A 17,923-nucleotide genomic window follows, 5' to 3' on the forward strand; every position below is an offset into this window, starting at 1 on the left:
CAGTGGTGCAGCAGAGATTGACATGCATTTATGGTTCCATCATGGACACTGGAAAAACCCTGCTCACCGTCGGGGAGGAACGCACTTGGCACCAAGTCAAATACACGGCGTGGAAGCATTCACCCAATTAGTGTTTTAACAGCTGCTTAAGATTTGTTTCAATGGGAAGAAAATTATTGAGCACAATTTTATATAATTAGTAGAGCATAAAACACGTGGTGTGTCTAATTAAATGTTTAAAACTATTGACATTACGTAGCTACTGTTGAAGTAAATGAAGTGGAAAATCGTTATGATTTTTTCAGTTGGTAAATTGCTTGACAATACACTCAAAGGCCTGTTTGATAAGATGAACTCAATCCTGATGTGGAGTGATGAGCACCAGTGGCCTTTTCACACCCCACAGGTATGCGGAGGTCTCACCAAGTTAACTGGTGCAACTGGTTGGTATTTCAGGGCTTTCAAGTCCTGCCAGCATGTGCTCCGCTCTTCAGAGCACGCAGCTGGGTTAAATACAAGTATGTCCCGCTCCTATGGTCCGCTACTCCTTTATCCAAAGGGTGACAAATTGTGCATTGTAAAGCTGAAGCCCTCACTTTCTGATCCCAAAACAATAAAGCCATTGAGTAAAGATCCAGCAGGCACTTACAAAAGGAGTTGGGAATTGCAAGCAAATTTGCTTTTAAAACCTGATGTATTTCACAAGTATTTGGCATTTCTTTTGCAGTTCACAAGGTAGATATGGGAATGTAATTATGTATCATGCAATATCAGTTGTGAAAATAATTTAAATCCAAGGTGGAAGGCTATTCTGTCCAATTTTATATAATCCCTGGTTTCATTTTTATTTGCAGGAATATTGAGCAATGTTGACAGTGAAAACTAACTTTTGAATTTTTTGCCCCCCTCACTTGAATCAGTACAGCTTTCCCCTAGCTGCTACTTAATGACACACTTTGTCATATACAATATTTTTTCTATTTTAAATGCAATGAAGAAGAAATAGCTCAAAACTAGAAAGAGATGTTCAATTCTAGTTGTGGCACTTAAACCAAACAAAGACAATGGTGAATTTACACTGGGTTGAGTGTTCACCCAGTCTTTTGCATTGAGTATTTGTAGTTCTACAAGCCCTGTTTATCATTCTATATCATATTTTTAGTAGCTGTCATTGTAACATTATAATGAGCATATGCATAGCTGGAGAGGTAAACATTCTCCACAATAAATTATCTTTCAGGGAAATAAAGTAAGAGAGCAGCTGCCTTTCTTGGTTCTGTGGTTTTGCATCTTATCTTTTATTTGGATTCTTTATTACCTTCAGGAAACTATGAAGTAGGGTAAAGCTGTGATTACAAGTTTGCTTAAAACATTCTAGCACTGCCTCCCGCCTCAGAAGGGTGGCAAACTGCTCTTCTGTTGAGGCAGCGTTGCAGATGTCGTTACTGAATGTCTGTGCTCTGGTAGATGGAAAAATGCAAAAGCCTGATCGAGGTACTGACTAATTCCTCTTTAAAACAGGGCTGCAAGCCTGTAGATTGAGGGTAAGTACAATTCTGTACCTCCCAGGAGGAGGAGGAAGTTCTGTCAGAGATGGTGTGGGACTTATACCAGGGAAGGGAAAATGGCAGTAGCTCTTGCAAGGTCACCAGCAGCCTCTTGGGCAAGTGCTAGCACAGTCTTCCTTTATGCACACTGGAGTGCCTTTGGTGATGACCCGTGCTGCATAGGTCTGAATCCAGAAGTATCTGGAATGCTTTACTAGACTCTGGATTCCCCTAGAAAATATATTTGTAGTTACTGCTAACGAGCTTTACTCCATGTATTGTATAAGGAGGAAGAGAAGGTGGCAAGTTATGAATAAGCCAGACTTCCTTCTTAGAAAACTAAAACTTTTACCTGTTTCCGGTCAATAACTGGAACTGTACTTGGGGACTTGTCTTAAAAATTCTGGTATGCCATGGAAAAAATAATCTGCATTTTCCTGATACACGCCAAGCACTCTAAGAAGTCCATCTTTTTCTCTGAGGAGCCCTTTCAAAGTGAAATTATATTATCTGTTATTTTACAGAATCACAGAATAATAGGGGTTGGAAGGGACCTCAAAAGATCATCTGGTCCAACTTGTCAGAGCAGGATGACCTAGAGTAGGTTTAAATTTCCTAATATAATTTTTAAAACTACACCAGTGACTTTAGGAGGAGCAGAAGTGGTCATCCTTCACAAGAGCACATGAAACGTAGATCTGCAGAAGTCTGTTGTGTGTTTTCAGTGTATAGTTTTGGAAGGCTGTATAGCAGAAGCATCAGGGCTGTGTGGGAAGCTGTGGGACTTCAGCTGTGAGCTGAAAGAGTTAATTTTCAAGTTCACCATGAGCTGTGTTTACTGATCCTTTCTTATTCCTTCCTGATAATTGGCACCTCCCATTCTCTACTAATTAATTGGGTTGCAAGGGGCAGGTGGCGCCATTCTATTTTGATAATCCCTGTCAGCAATGTCTGTATAATCTCTTTGTTTAACTAAAATGAATTTGTAATAGGGGTGCATGAACTTGCAACAGTTTTTTGTTGGGGTTTGGGTTTTTTTTTTTCCCTTCTCTTCCTTTCTCTCTCTTCTGGCTTTGCTTTGCTTCAGTAGGCGTCTGCTGCTGGGGGGCAGCTCTGCAGTTGTGGCCCCATCACAGTCCCTATGCTATTGTCACTCTCCAAACTCTTTGGAAATGTCTTACCTCATTAACACTAACCAAGCCATAAACCATTTGTTTTTAAACACTTTAAAAAAAACCCCAAACACGCCATCCCCCTCCCAGAAAAAAACAAACAAAAACCACAATAAAAACAAAAGAACATATCTGTAAAAATATTTCAGAATTTATTCCTACTTTAAGTTAAAAACAGTTCATAAGGTGCATGAAGGTTTAAAATTATTTGAGTTTAACCCAAATTATTTAACCATTGAAGCACTTTTTAATCAGTTTGTTGCTCAAGTATCTCCATGGCCCCGAAAAAAAATGTAGAGCAAGCAAACAAAAACCAGTGCCAAAAGTATTGCCTATCTTAACTCAAGTTAGTTCAGGCAATATGAGCAAAGATAAACTATTTTTACCAATCACTTGCTGATGACAGATTTCAAAATGAAGAGCTGAAAGTTTAAATTTCTTTTAAAACATACACAGTTTCAGTGTGTGTTTTATTACAGTTATTAATATTTGCTCATGCCAACTGCAAATACAGAAGCGGATTGTAAACCTCATCCTTGAGGAGGTTGCCTGGGTTTGAAGGTCTTCTTCTCTGAGGCCCTCCCTGGTGTTTTGTCTAGCTCGTCTTCACATTCCAGAGCAGAGGACAGAAAGTTGTGGGAGTTGGAACAAAATAGGGGATTTGTTTTACAAACACTTTAAAAGGGTACTAAGGTGCAGGATGGATATAGAACATTTCCTTTGCCATGGAGGACATTTCACATCATGTGTTCATCTCCTCTGGTGGCCTGCTATCTCATTTCTGCTGGCTGCTGTTCAAAAGGAAAATTATATTTTTTCTTTTATTTTTTTCTTTTTTTTTTTCTTTCTTGGCAGAAATAAGAATTGCAATTTTGGCCAGAGTTTAACTAAAGAGTTTGCTAAAACAGTCCATCAAACTCTGGTAGTAATGTGAACGTACACACTGGCCTAGAATCTAAAAGAGAAAAAAGGTGTTATGTGGCACTTGGTTACATGACCATCCTGTCTCTGCTCAAGAGAGGGCAGGTCAGGATTTGATAGCGGCACTCATTGCTGCTTTATGCTTATTAGAAAAGGGTGGCACAAAAGGACATTTCTTCAGTGGCACCTGTCTCAGCATTTCCTTAGATCCCTAGGTCTCTCCTGGTGCGGGTATTTTTCTGTTACATTGGATGTTCACTTCAGTTTTTACTTCTGTATAACTAGGGGTCTGGGGAACTGTATGATGGCAGCCAGCATGGTGATGCAGGCTGTCTCATGCCTCCTTTCCTACCCATTCCTTCTCAGTCCTTCCTCCCTCTTATTGAAAAAGCTCAGTGTGAGCAGTTAAGGTCAAACAACACTCTAGTTGTCTGTCAGCAGTCATCACATCTGGGGAAGTCGGCTCTCACACTAAAGACAAGTTCCTAAAATTGCAATGAAGAATGTTTTAGAAAGTCCAGTTTGAAAACGATGGGGGTTTTGTTGGTGGTGGTGGGTTTTTTGTTTTGGTTTATTTGGTCTTTTCTTTATTGTTTTGGGGTTTTTTTCTGTTTGTTTGTTTTTAAGAGATGGCACTGAATTAGCATTTTTCAAAGGGAGACTGAAGGATAACCAGGTAAACTTATCAGCATCCCCCAGCAGCGCTCTGAATGGATGCATATTGCTGCCAGAATTTGTAACCTCATTACTAGCTTTCCAATAATTGCTCTTTGTCTGATATTCCTAGTGTCCACACTCAAGTGATCAAATGAAAATTTCTGCTTTCATGCAAGAAAGCACAACAAAGTTTCTAGTTCTTATCAAGTCAGGGAAAAGTTTCAAAACATTATTGCCAAAAATTTGAAGACTAGTATGAAAAAAAAAAAAATCAAATTCTTGCATTCAAATCCTCTGTGATTTTTTAAGAGAGCATCTGAAGCTACAAATGTGTTTTTAGTTTTAAATGAGGATGAGAACATAAAATGGACATTCCGCAAACAACCTTCATTGCCATATGTCCTTTTCCAAATGCATAGACATTACTGCATTGCAATGTAGATCTTACTGCCACGGTCATGAGCTGTCTTGCCACTATTCATCCCTGTGCCAGAAGGGTACTGTGCCATGCCCACCTGGCAAAGGAAAAGAAATACCAGTTCTTCCTCCTGGCATGTGGGGAGCTGCAGACTTGGAGCAACTTTTGCAACATAAGGAAAAAAAAAATCCCCAAATTTTTCTGGAACTGGAGATGTATCCGCAGATTTGCCTTAGTCACAGAAATGGTCAGATTCTTCTGTTGTAAAAAATTGTCTTTGAGGTACAAGACTGTGCCCATGTTTAAAACAGAAAAAAATCTCAAGTTGGGGGGGAAGGGGGAAGGAGGGAAGCTGTGTAATTTTGAAAAGTTCAAATGGTCCAAGCTAATCTTTTCTCAAAATTGTCATTGAATGTAACAACTAGGGATCAACTCCAAAGCATATCGTCCTCACAAATGTTGTCTACTGCAAGTATGACTACATAGTGTTTCCTTTTCCTGTTAATTAAGGGCAATTAAGATGCTGATGTGTGAAGCTGAGTCTTATGTCTGGGTCCCCACTCTTCTGCCTTACTAGTATATTTCCCATAATACCAATAACCTTCACAGCTTTGCTGAGCTCTGTTTGTTTGTAAGTCTAAATGAAAACATTTGGGGAGTTAAAACAACTTCGAAGAGGTGTGTGTGGCAAGCTCTTTTATTGGGGGAGTCAATTGAATTCTCATTCCTCTGGCTTTAGGTGACAGATTCTCAGGCAATTCCATGGCATCTCCTCATCATGACTATTATATGGGAGCATGTAGTGATAGGACAAGTGGTAATGGCTTTAAACTGAAGGAGGGTAGATTAAGATTAGATATTAAGAAGAAATTCTTCCCTGTGAGGGTGGTCAGACAATGGTGCCCAGGGAAGCTGTGGCCGTCCCCTCCCTGGCAGTGTTCAAGGCCAGGTTGGGTGGGGCTTTGGGCTGCCTGGTCTAGTGGACAGTGTCCCTGTCTATGGCAGGGGGTTGGAATTACATGGGCTTTGAGGTCCCTTCCAACCCGAACCATCCTGTGAGTCTATGATTATGTATATGCAGTGTTAATTAATTGACTCATGATTCAAGTTCCAATGCTGGATTTCTGAGCAATTTATTTAATATACAATACTTAATAATAGTAATACAGATGACTGACATGACATTTCAGGTACCTCATTTCCTCCTATTTTGAGAGTATCTGGCTTCAGGGCTTAATTAGGGTCCTTTTGGTTTCAGATGTAGCTACTTCTAGATTGCCACAGCAAAGTACATACTTATTTGGTCGTTGTATCTCTAAAGGTGGAAACTACTAAAATATAGCACATAATCTGTGAAAATCCAGTTTTGAATGTGAATCATTGTATATTGTGATTTCTGTCCAAGCTTTAATATGGCAGGACCTAAGTACCTGCCAGAGTAATCCTCTTCTGCAAAGTGTTAGCAATAGCAGAATAACAATACAGTTGCAAAGATCTTGCTGTCTTTGAAAGAAATGTGTCAATGCTAGAAACTTAAAAAAAAAATACTCATACCACAGAGGATTAAATGCTATCTGGGAACAATGAATTTGATATCTGAAACATGATTCTGTTCTTGCTCAGATGCCTTGAAATGGTAAGTCCATTTCTGTGGTTTATATGTACTTGCTACAGAGAATCCAGCTTTACTGTCAGCACCAGGATGTAACCTGGAAATTAAATATCATTTGTTGAAGTAACATCTTTAAACATTATGGCAACTGTACTTTTATACTTTGACTATATTTTAAAATAGTTTTTTTTAAAATGTGAACAGTTGCCTCTAGAGAAATAACATCTTGATTTGGTAACAGTTCTGAGACATAGTGTGCCTGAATTTAACGAGTTGAACAAATAATTTTTTTAAAAAAGCAGTAGTTCTGGGAACCTATTGTATATACTAGTGTTATTGTAGGATTATTGCCTAGTCAATATTTGACCAGGACTTGAGATTGTGACCACTCTGGCAGCTGAGAGTGACCACCCTTGGTTGGTGGTTTGCCTTATGTACTTACGCTTACGCTCTGCTGTGTGGCCTCTCATGGCCTTTCTCATGCTCTTCAGCTGGCTCTTCCCTAGCCAGCTCTTTCTCTTGCTTCTGAGATAGCTTGCAGCTTTGGGACCGTATTGACATCCTAGACGCATGCATAAAGTACCATCTTGGTCCATATAGGTTAATCATGGTAGCACACCAGCCCTAAAGCAGAACATGGTCATTGGAATAATGGCCTTTAAGTCATCAGAGGAATACAGGAAATTCTTTCAAGCTATATTTGCATGTCAATGAGAAAGTTTAGGGCAGCGCTTATAGTGTTTTAAGAATTATCAAATAATTGCAATAATCCCCTATAAATTTGCAATTAGGCTATTCAGATAGCTATGTTTTATGATGTCAATTTCAGACTTACATTATAAACTTTTGCAAGCTTGTAGGTTTGAAGGAAGCAAGTAGTACCACTTTCTATATACTAGCCTGTGTCCTAAAAATGAATGATAAATACATCATTCAGATCCCCCTTTACAAAGCTATTTATGAGTATGGTTGAATAGCTCTTGAGAACAAGAAAGAAAAGATGGGGCTAACCTGCTGATGTCACCTTACTTCAGCCACAGAGGAGGGTTGTGGTTTCTGCCCCATCTATCTGGGGAAAATCCCTTGCCGAGGTTTTAAGGAGATTGTAATCAGCTGTAAGGTGATATGTTAAAAGGACTACCAAAACCACCCCTAGAAATTCAAAACACTAGAGAGGCAAACACCGGAGACAGAAAATGCAGACGGCACAGCTACTGTATTGATTTGTTTTTCCTGGAATTACAAACGTGTTCTTCATTTAAAATCAGTGATCGGCAGGGGCTGGGTAACCCAGCTCATGATCTATACCCCACTTTTCTCTCTCCCAAGGACTGTGTGGATGTTGGCAGGCCAGGTGTACTGTGGTCCCTTCCCTGCCATCTTTTCTTCTGGGGGTTCTTGGAGAGGTGTGCAATTGCCCTTCTACGAAAGATATACTTCTCTGTCATGGTACAGAGGAATCTGTTGCAAGGATAACATGCCTTTTGGATGCCTCTGCATGAGGGTGAGGCCTGTTGTGGCCAGAAAAAGTGTTAGCATCTGTGGTTCAGGTTGGGTGGGTGGGTTCAGCAGCTTCTTGCAGAAGCACATCTCAACTGATGAACAGAGGAAAAAGAAACCCTAGCACTTAAAAAGCTCTTTCAAGTATGATCAGTCTGGAAAACACTTTTCCTGACCCAGGATCAGACAGGAAATAGGGAGGTTTTCATTATATGCCATGGTATTTGCATGGTGTATAGGTTAGCAAAGCTGATCAGACCCTAATAAATGGCCGTGCAGTTTTGGTGATTATCAGTAATCAATATGCAACCTGAGCTGAAAATCAGAAGGGTCTGATCACTTCAGAAAGCCGCTTATCTAATACTAAGTGTAAGAGAGCAAATTAGTAATAAAATTGTCAGCATCCTTAGCTAGCTTATATTTGTGCCCTGGAGCACGCCTAACCTATGCTCAACATTCTCAGTCTGCGTGATAGGCACCATAGCTAGCACTGAGCTCCCTTATGAAGCTGAACTTGAGGTTGGTACGTTGATGAAGTAGGATGCAGACAGATGTTTGCTGCTAGAACAGATATGCTGGTCTTAATACGTTAATGCTTATCTGGTGATGATTACTGCCTTTCTCCTGAAGAGAGGTAGCAAGACCTGTGAGTGCTTCTCATCTGCTTTGGTATGAGCTTGGCTATCTTGCCTTAAGCTGCTGCTGAAGGCTGTTTAATCTAAGCCCAGCTGACTTGTCTGAGAAATAGATGGGGGTCTTGCCTGGTCTGATATAGCTAGTGCTTTGTAAAGAGCGATAACATTTCAGCTGAGACAGAAACAGATGATATAACTGTATGTGTGACTTAAAAGAATAGCAACAAACAACAGGAAAGATCTCTGCCATGATCTAGATCCAGAAGATAGAAACAGACATTGCTGTTACAAGGTATGTACCTACAAAACCACTGTTGACATAATAACCATACATCTTCCTACTAGGGTTCCTAAAACCTGAAGTTAATTGAAAACATACTGTATTTTCAATTTGCTCGTTTTTGTTAGCAGAATTTACGAAGTATACAGATTTGTATCACAGCTTCCTCTATTGCTCGTGCTGCAGCTCCACACAGAAGTAGGGAGGCAAAATTGTTGCAAGTAGGGGAATAAGAAGTGGAGTTAAACATATTCCCTAGATATAAATAGTGAGTGTTTGTTTAACAGAGGTCTGATTTTGGAGCTGGGAACAGGGCCTATATTTCAAGAGATGGCAGAAATACCTACTTCCGGGATGCTGTGTGGCACTGTGGCCAGTGTCTGCAAGAAAAAAAATGTAAACATTTTAAAGATAAAATGTTACTTCAATCCTTAAAAAGCAAAGGGTGTTTAATTTGTAACATCACATGCTTAAATTAATGGAGGTAAGAATACACTGCTAATTAGTGTGACCGTTCAGTCTAACCAACCATCTTTGCGTAGAGCTTGCGTTTCTTTCAATTCTACTGTCTGATTCCACAGGGTGATTTAAAAAATAATCAGCACATGGACACAACTCAAAAAACAGGGTTGGGCTTTTTTTTTTTTTAAATTGTTCTCAAAAACACTGTCTCAGCCGGAAAAGTAGCTGAGATTTGCTTCTGGAGGTTTCTTGCTTTAAGGTTAGGGGCATTATGTTCATGTATTGTGTAGACTGCCTGCATGAGTTGCTGCAAAGTTCATTATACTGCTAAGGCTGTCAGTGGTATTTATGGATATTCATGTGCAGTGAACCCTTGAACCTGAACTGGTCATCTGAGCGTTGCTTGTAGTTAGAGCTGTGTTTATGCTTAACATTGGTAGCAGTATTTAATTGCTCCCTAGGAAAAATAATTGCAATTTGAACTCAAGTCGTATAGTAGACAAGGGATTGCGAAAATGCAAGGCTCACAGGAAGGATCGTCCTCCTTATACCAGTATTAATTACTAGACTCCTGCTTCCAGAGTTTGGGAGTGAACATGGAACAAGTATACAATTCAAACTGTGCTATGTTCCCCTCCCATTACAATCGGTAATGGCAAAAATTGCATTAAGGAATTGATTTCCAAAATATTTTCCAGGCGTTTTTCATGTCAGCTGCAAATGGGAGAATGCAAATGATGAGGCCACTTTGCAACAGAGAGGAGTGGAGGTCTCGCCTTATACTCATCTGAAGAATTTCTAATTCAAAGTACTGCGATGTTACCCCTGCTAAAGTTTCAGTTCTCATAATATAATATCAGATGAGAAAATCCTGCGTAATGTCTGGTATGTCAGCAGAACTGTTATGGTTCTGAGTCTGGTGCTGGTTATATGCATCTTCAGAGTTGCATTTTGGAGCTCTCCTGCCAGTGTAAAGGGAGTTTATATTTCTGTAACTCTAGTGGGGATTCCTTTGGCTTGACACAATCCTGGGAATGTCTTTCAAACCATGTACATACACAGAACAGATGGCTTTCATGGGAAGCAGGAACTACCGTTCAGCATGTAAGATTTTAAACTTTTTTTTCCATGTCTTGGTAGCTTTCGAACTTGAAATAATCTGTCCACAGATACTGTGTAATGGGAACAATGTCTTTGTTCTCTCTTTCTTCATTCCTCTCTTTTTTTTTTCCCTTTTCCTGTCAAATACAACGCTGTTCTCAGATTGTGAGGGTAGGGGTGTTTTTTTAGCTTTAAATTCAGTAGCTACTGAATTTAAGCATTAGGAATTAATCCTGAATTACTGAAATTAAGCCTTAGTGAAGAATTTGACAATATAGAGGACTGTTTCCTTCCTCTAGGGAATCAATGCAATCTGACCAAAACTGAGAAATTTAATTATTGACAGAACTGGAGCTACACATTATTTTTTTTAATGGAATGCATTTTGCTTGTAATTTAATTAAACATGATCAGTTTGTAATATCATATAGCAACATCAGTGAGTGATTTGTTGTGATAAAATATGGTATGAAGTGGCCACATGGTAATTAAAGATGATATTTTATCTCATTTTCATACTCTTGCACTTAAATGTTGTCAGCATAAATAGCTAGTTAAATAAGAACTTGGCAGTTCCTTGCAAACATTGACCCATTAAATAACTCTGCTTTCTTATAACCATAGTGTTTGCCTTATAACCATGTGTTTGCCTTCTAAATCTTGTGCTCCTATAGGAAATTAGGCCTTTCTGGTTACAGAATATAGCTAAATTCAACTATTTCTGCCTCTGTTGTGTTATCTGCTCCTCTGTACTCGTGTCAGTCTGGCAGTCAGTTTTTCATAGGTTTTGTTAATATTTCTGTGTCTTGATAAAAAAGAAAAGATGAGAACAAGAAACCAGATAAAGGAAAATAAGGCCATTTCTAAAAATTTGGTGTGTGGATATCTTTGTAATAAAATCAGTATTTGACATTGAAAACATTTCCTAGTTACTACAGAGACAAAGAACAGAAGCTGTAAGTTAATATTCAGCTGCCTGTACAATAATGAATTACAATCTAACATTAGAGAGAAAAAAAAGAGTAGTCTATTGTAATTCTTTAATTGAAAATGTATCATTGTGGAATTGTTACTTGGATACCAGTCGTGTTCTTATGGAAGTGTGTTTCCTTTTATTAGCAGATCAATTTATTCGATGATGTTACAGAACTGTAGGTTAATTTTAATTTACTAACCCTGTGTCACGTTGATACTGTCCAGCTACATGTTTTAAATAAGCATGTGACTTCTAGCGTCTAGTTCTCATTTTCCATCTGAACATTTGCAAGTGCTGAGATTAACATATTATCTCCAGCCAGAAAAGTAAATTAGCACATTTTAAAGAGGGTACATACAGAGAATATGTAAAAAATAGATATGTTCTTGATATGAAAGATGTAGCAAAACTGATTCTAGACACGAAGTACTTAATATGTTAGACCCGAGTGAATGTAATAGGAACTGAGAGCATAAAACTGCAATATCTCTCTGAATCACCTCTTGTGAAGATAGTGGGGAATCATTCAAGAAAGAAATAAATAGTACTTCTCTGTGTGTTTTGGTCATGTTAGATCTGGGAGTCTCCTATCATCAGGTTCTACTTTTCATCTGAGAATTTGAGAATCATCATTGCCTAATGATGGTTTGAAGTCACTGAAAGACAATGAATATACCACGTGATCTGACTGTGCAGATGATGCCGAATCCTACAGGCCAAGCAAAAATTATGGGCACTACGCTTTAGCCGCCATCTTGCGTGAATGTTTTGGTGGAGGTGGATGGATTTGCATTGGAGGCAGGAGAAAAAATAATTGCAATATCAGTTATATGGGGGGAGTTTAGTGGCAAAAATTTACTAAGCTTCTGAGAGCCTCCTCTAATACATTGCTGAGGGGCCTGTGCCAGGACGAAACGTGTCAGCATGGTTTTGGTGTATATGTACATGCTGCTTTTTGGAGATTGGGCAAAAATTTCTTTTACAGAACTCCTCTGTGGTACCAGAGCTGCCAGGGCCAAGCTACTACTGAGTATTACTTGTGCAGCCCTTTCAGCCATGACTGGCTGAGGCGAATTCAACTTTGTAAGACTTGTGTGGTCATTGTTATTCCAGAGCAGAGCAAACACTTATTTCCATTGCAGTGAGTGACTAGGAGCTCATTGGCCGGAAATCTTCAATTAAAAAGCACACAATAATTAAAAAGTATGTTACTGCACCATCCAATGAGGCTTATACAAGTAATTAAATTTAATGTTTTTTTTGAGAAGCATATGTGTTCTATGGATGAAGCTGGAGCCTCAGGCCACGGCCACGTAGTGATGGCACCCTGCAGATGAGGAGGCAATGGCAAGATTTGCATGCTTCTAGTGCATGGAGATTTGCAACCAATTCTATCTTAAATAAGATGCTGCAGTTACGCAAAAAGTCTTTTTCAGTGAAGTCTCAGACATCTGAACTGTCCTCAGTGATGAATACATAGGCTGTGCCATTAATATTTTTTCTCTTCCACATTCAGATCTAGGGAGAATTTTCACACTGCCGGTTTAAAAAAAGTAGATCAAACTGCAGTAGTAACTCAGACTGCAAACAGCCCATGCTGGGTGCTCTTAAGGGAAGAAGTTTTTGAAAGACAAATTCAGCATTGCCTTTAAAAGCTGTGTTTAATTCTCATTCAAAGTGCTGGCAGGGTGATCATAAAAAGTGACATCAATATTTACGGCCTAAATAAGATGATCTCTGCTTTGATCCTGCAAAATCCTAGCATAATGCTCTGCTGTGGAGCCTTGTTCCCTCTAATGTCATGAGATATCCTGCATTCCCTGCTCGATCCTTATTTTTTCTTTTGTGACCCACAGCAAAAGAGCACTGGTTGCTGCTGCCTTGGATGTGGAACTAGGGACCTGGTTTGTGATTGCCAGCTAATTTTCTATTGGCCGCACTAGGGCTGTTGGAGAGAAATAAATGCAGAACTGTCCTGGATATAAGCTGCTAGAAGGCCTGTAAAAATATTTCCTATCCAGATACCTGAGCTGGCCATCCCTATCTACAGACTTTGAAATGTCTTACACATTTTGCATTGCTCATTTTGGATGGGTTCAGGCAGGTGAATTGAAAAAGTAGGTTTTGTCACTTGGAGCAGAAAATGTATGTTTGCCACTGCAGTGCATGTAAACAGGGAAAAATCCCATTAAACTGCAGTTGATGAGACCATCTACAGTGAAATAAAACCTGACTGTTTTGATAGAAGTAGTTGGTGCTATAGAAGTTGAAAGGAGAAAAAGGAAGGCCCAGGAAACTACATGCCAGTTGGTGTCACCTCTGTGCGAGGCAAGATCATGGAGCATATGGTTTCCTCCTGAAAACTATGCTAAGGCACATTGAAAATAAGGAGGTGATTGGCGGTAGCCAACATGGCTTCACTAAGGGGAAAGTGTGCCTGACAAATTTGGTGGACTTCTATGATGGGGTTGCAGCATTGGTGGATATGGGAAGAGCAAGTGACATCATCTACCCAGTCTTGTGCAAAGCATTTGACACTGTCCCACATGACATCCTTGTTTCTAAATTGGAAAGACATGGATTTGATAGAAGGACCACTGGGAGGATAAAGAATTGCCTTGAGAAGTCATGGCTGCCCCCTTCCTTGCAGTGTCCAGGGCCCCGGAAAGTGCAGTCCTCCAGCTCCTTTCAAATGAGTGCTTCCTAGGCTAGCAGAGAGGGACCTGTCTACATTTAAACAGAATGACTTGCAGGTGAAGGAGCTCTCTTAGCACATGATTTGTTGTATGCACAGAAGATATTGGGGATTATGCTTCTAACCCTGTATTTCAGCTGCAGAGAGAGGCAGTGAAGAGAGCTGTGGCGTTTCTTCCAGCTCCTTGCTTGAAGCCAAGCTCTGGTTCCCCCACACCCTTCAGCTGCCGAGGGCTGCTCTGTGAGGAGACCTGTGGGTGACTTCTTTTTTTTTTTTTAAACACACAGATTGCTTAAACAGCCAATCCTTGCTCTACTCGCTCCAGTGAAGGAAATCCTGTATGAACTGGAAAGTGTTAGAAAGGATTTAATGAGATTATCATGAACTGGTACTTCACAAAAAAATCTTAAACCCGCAAGCAGCTGTGCTGTGTAACTGGGACAGGTGAAGGAATGTGAAGGACTAAAGAAGCTGTCTGCTTATTTAAAGAGGCAGAGACAAGGGGAATTTTTCAGTATTAATATGTATTTTAGCTAAGAGAACACATACAAAAACCTTCCACCAAAAGAAAGGATAGTTTTGAAATCAAACATCTTCAAATATAGATTAATTTTTTAATTATATTACAGAAGTGATATTGAAATTACTCCTTGAAAACTCAGTAGCTGTGTAAGCTCCTGTTTGCCTTCAAGTTCATCATACTGGTTAGAAGCGACTCAGGTTGTATCGTGTCCATATGACATTAGGGACTGCTTTGAGGTTTTGTTGTGTCTTCTGTTATAATACAAAGAATTTAATAGCAATGGAGTGAAGTTTGTGTTTGGTTTCTTTTTTCTCCTAACTTGTGCTTGTGGTAAACCTGTAAATACATCTGAGATTTATTTTGATGCCAAGTACTGCTTGTGCTCTTTGTGATACTGAAGTAATGAAATGCGTTTTCTTTCTGTGTGTTTGGTTACTTCCGTGGTCTTTGTGCACCTGTCAGTAAAGAAAAGTTATAAATAGTGGATGCATATTATGGCATTAGCTTTCCTGTAGGCCTGGGTACTTAAAACCTGTGTGCCACTGTGCCCAACCTATAGAGCAATGGGATTGCAAACAGAGTAGGAGGTTGTTTTGGTCTGTAAAAAAAAAAAAAAAAAAAAAAAAAAAAAAGTGATTTGATTTGAAAATTGTTAACCGGCAAGCAAGAGGTATGTAAAAAAAAAATCTTCTGTGAGCATTTAGTGTCAGATTTATTTTGGCAGATGCCTATCTTGAATTTGTAGGACACTTTCCAAATCCATCAGAAATGCATTGGGGGGAGGAGGGGGAAACAGGGGAAATAAATCTGTGTCTTTGTCCATTTACTGCTTAGGAGGATAGCTTGGAAGCTGAAATGCAAACTGTGGTGAAAGGAACTTCTGAAATGAAATCATGTACTGATAAGATACTGTACAGAGAGACTCTGCCATGACTTATTTGGTGAGAACAATCTATGTTATAAAAGCATCACCTATTTTTATGCATGCTTAAAACCTGTTAGTGTAAATTTTCTCAGTTATAAAAGCAGACAAAACTTACCAGTGTGTCTTATTGATGCAGGTTTAAACCTTGACGTTTCACGCTTTTAAATCTGCATGTTATCTGGCTTTGTAAACCAGCCGGCAGGCAGTTGGTTCGCCTGAAGACATACCAGGCAGGAGCAGACGTGTGCAGAGATGCACATGCGGTGTTTAAGCTCCCTAACGGCATGCCAGGAATAGGACTGAGCCTGCCTGCCCTCGACCCTTCAACCCTTTCTTCTGGCCGGGCCAGAAGGCTAAATTTAGTTTTCCAGGTGGCGAAAGGGGCTGCAAAGCAGCTGCTAGCTCTGCCTGCATCAGGTGGTCTCCCATGGATCAGGGGGGTTTTGCTCCCCAGTGGGAGCTGGCTGCAGATTTCATCTATGGATGAGTGAGGAAAGCCCTGATAAAATACTAGATTAAAAGAGTTTTCTGGGGGTAGCTACAGCTCCGTCCTTGCTATCCTCCCCTCCTTACCCAAGCATCGCACCAAATCATCCGCTTCTGTTGTTCTTCCTCTTCTGTCATCTTGCAGCCTCATTGTTTGCCATGTTGAGAGGGAAAGGAGAAGTGGAGATTCAGGAGGCACACTGCTTCTGCAACGTTAACCAGGAAGGCAGTGATAAGCTACTTCTGGAATTGGTTTTGGATATGTTAGGCTTTGGAGGGGTGACTTCAGGGAAGGAAAAAGTAATTATCTGGATTGGCTTAAATCAGAAAGAATCAAGGAAAGCCAGGAGAGGCTTGCTAAAGTGATATGAATAGGCAAGTTAAAGTACTTCTGGCAAAAACACTTCATCAGATACAAAATCCTGGTATGTTTCCTGCATGTTGAATTAACTCTGTGTACAAAATATGTCCTTCTTGTCCTCTTGAACATGTCAATGAATTCTTCTGCTTCACACAGTGAGAAAAGAAAATACAACATCTGACTCCAAACAAGAGATAGAGCTGATTTTTCAAAGTGACTGTGTCACCCAGTGAGTGCCACATCCTTCTGGGAACACTGCATTCATATTTGACCACCCCAGATGATAAAAAGGTGTAGCAGAAATAGATGGGTGACTAAAATACGAGATGAGCTATCTCCTAGAGGAGTGAGGAATTTAAAATTTGGCAGCTGGTTAGAGAGAATCTCAATAAGAGGAGACAGAAGGAGGAAAATAAAATAATACATATAAAAGAGGAGGCAAATTGGATTCTTCCAGTTAACCTTTTACATAATAAAAGACAGGAGACATCCCAATGAAATTAAAAAGCGATGCGTTTAAAAATTAATGAAAAGCAAATACCCTTTTATCGGAGACAGGAATATGGACAAGCTGAGCTGTTGGTCTGATCTGGTGTGTCAGTGCAGAGGTCGCTATGTTACGTGACCTTTTGGGGATGTTGTTAGCCATTTCTAGGTCTGAGACATCTGGACATAAGCCCACTCTGGCTCAACAGCTGGGTAGGTAGTCACGGCAGTGGTCACGGTAGATACATTGCTGTGGCATGCCCAGTTGTTTGAGCTGGTGCTGGCTGTGTGGCTCCCAGCTTGTGGGGGTAACATCTGGTTGGAGTACCACATAAAGGTTTGCACAAGTTCTATTTGCACGATCAGATAGAATATGACACTGTAAATAACTGTTTCTGGTTTATTAAGTCAAACACACGTCCAAGCTCCTTTAACTCTCCTAAATAGACACGCTTGATGGTGCTGTATTAAAGTATAGTCGGTCTAGCAAGAAGCTTTAGCAAAGAAGATGCATTCTGCCCTTGCACAGTCAGATTTTGATCCAGGTCGTGCTTTTATTCTATAGTACGGTAATGCATTTGAAACCAACAAATGAACATATATACATCTCAATGCATATGTTTGTATGCTTACACTGGTAAGATAAATTAATTTTTTAAAACTTTGTTATTCAGATGCTCTGTAGCCAAAAGCTTTCTAACGAGCATGTCAGTTAGGACTGAACGCAGCTTTATAGACAGGACACTTGGACTTCAATGTCAGCTTCTAGTTAGCATGCCATAACTTGAACCCTGCATGTGATGAGATGGATGGTTTGGTCTTTGTATTGTAAAACAAATTTGTTGCAACACTTGATGTACAGCTACAGCAGGTCCTCACTAGGAAACATACCTCCTGAAGGCCATGTCTGAACTACTGAGGGGGAATGGCTTAAATGAAAACTTAAGAGACACTGGTGGTAGATTACCTCATCCTATCATCTTGGATATTGTTCCTTTTATTGAAAGCTGCTAGATCATCTTATGCCTGAAAACGACTTCCTTCTCAGCATGTTTTTCCTGTGGCTTATTCCAAAGCTCTTTTCACGTCTCTTGGCAGTGTGCTGCTCATTTTCTCAAGGATCAGTTACTTTTGACATAATTGAGAAATAAATGGTTTTAAATCGG

This window comes from Gallinula chloropus (assembly GCF_964237585.1).
Source record: "Gallinula chloropus genome assembly, chromosome: 4".
Lineage (NCBI taxonomy): Eukaryota > Metazoa > Chordata > Aves > Gruiformes > Rallidae > Gallinula > Gallinula chloropus.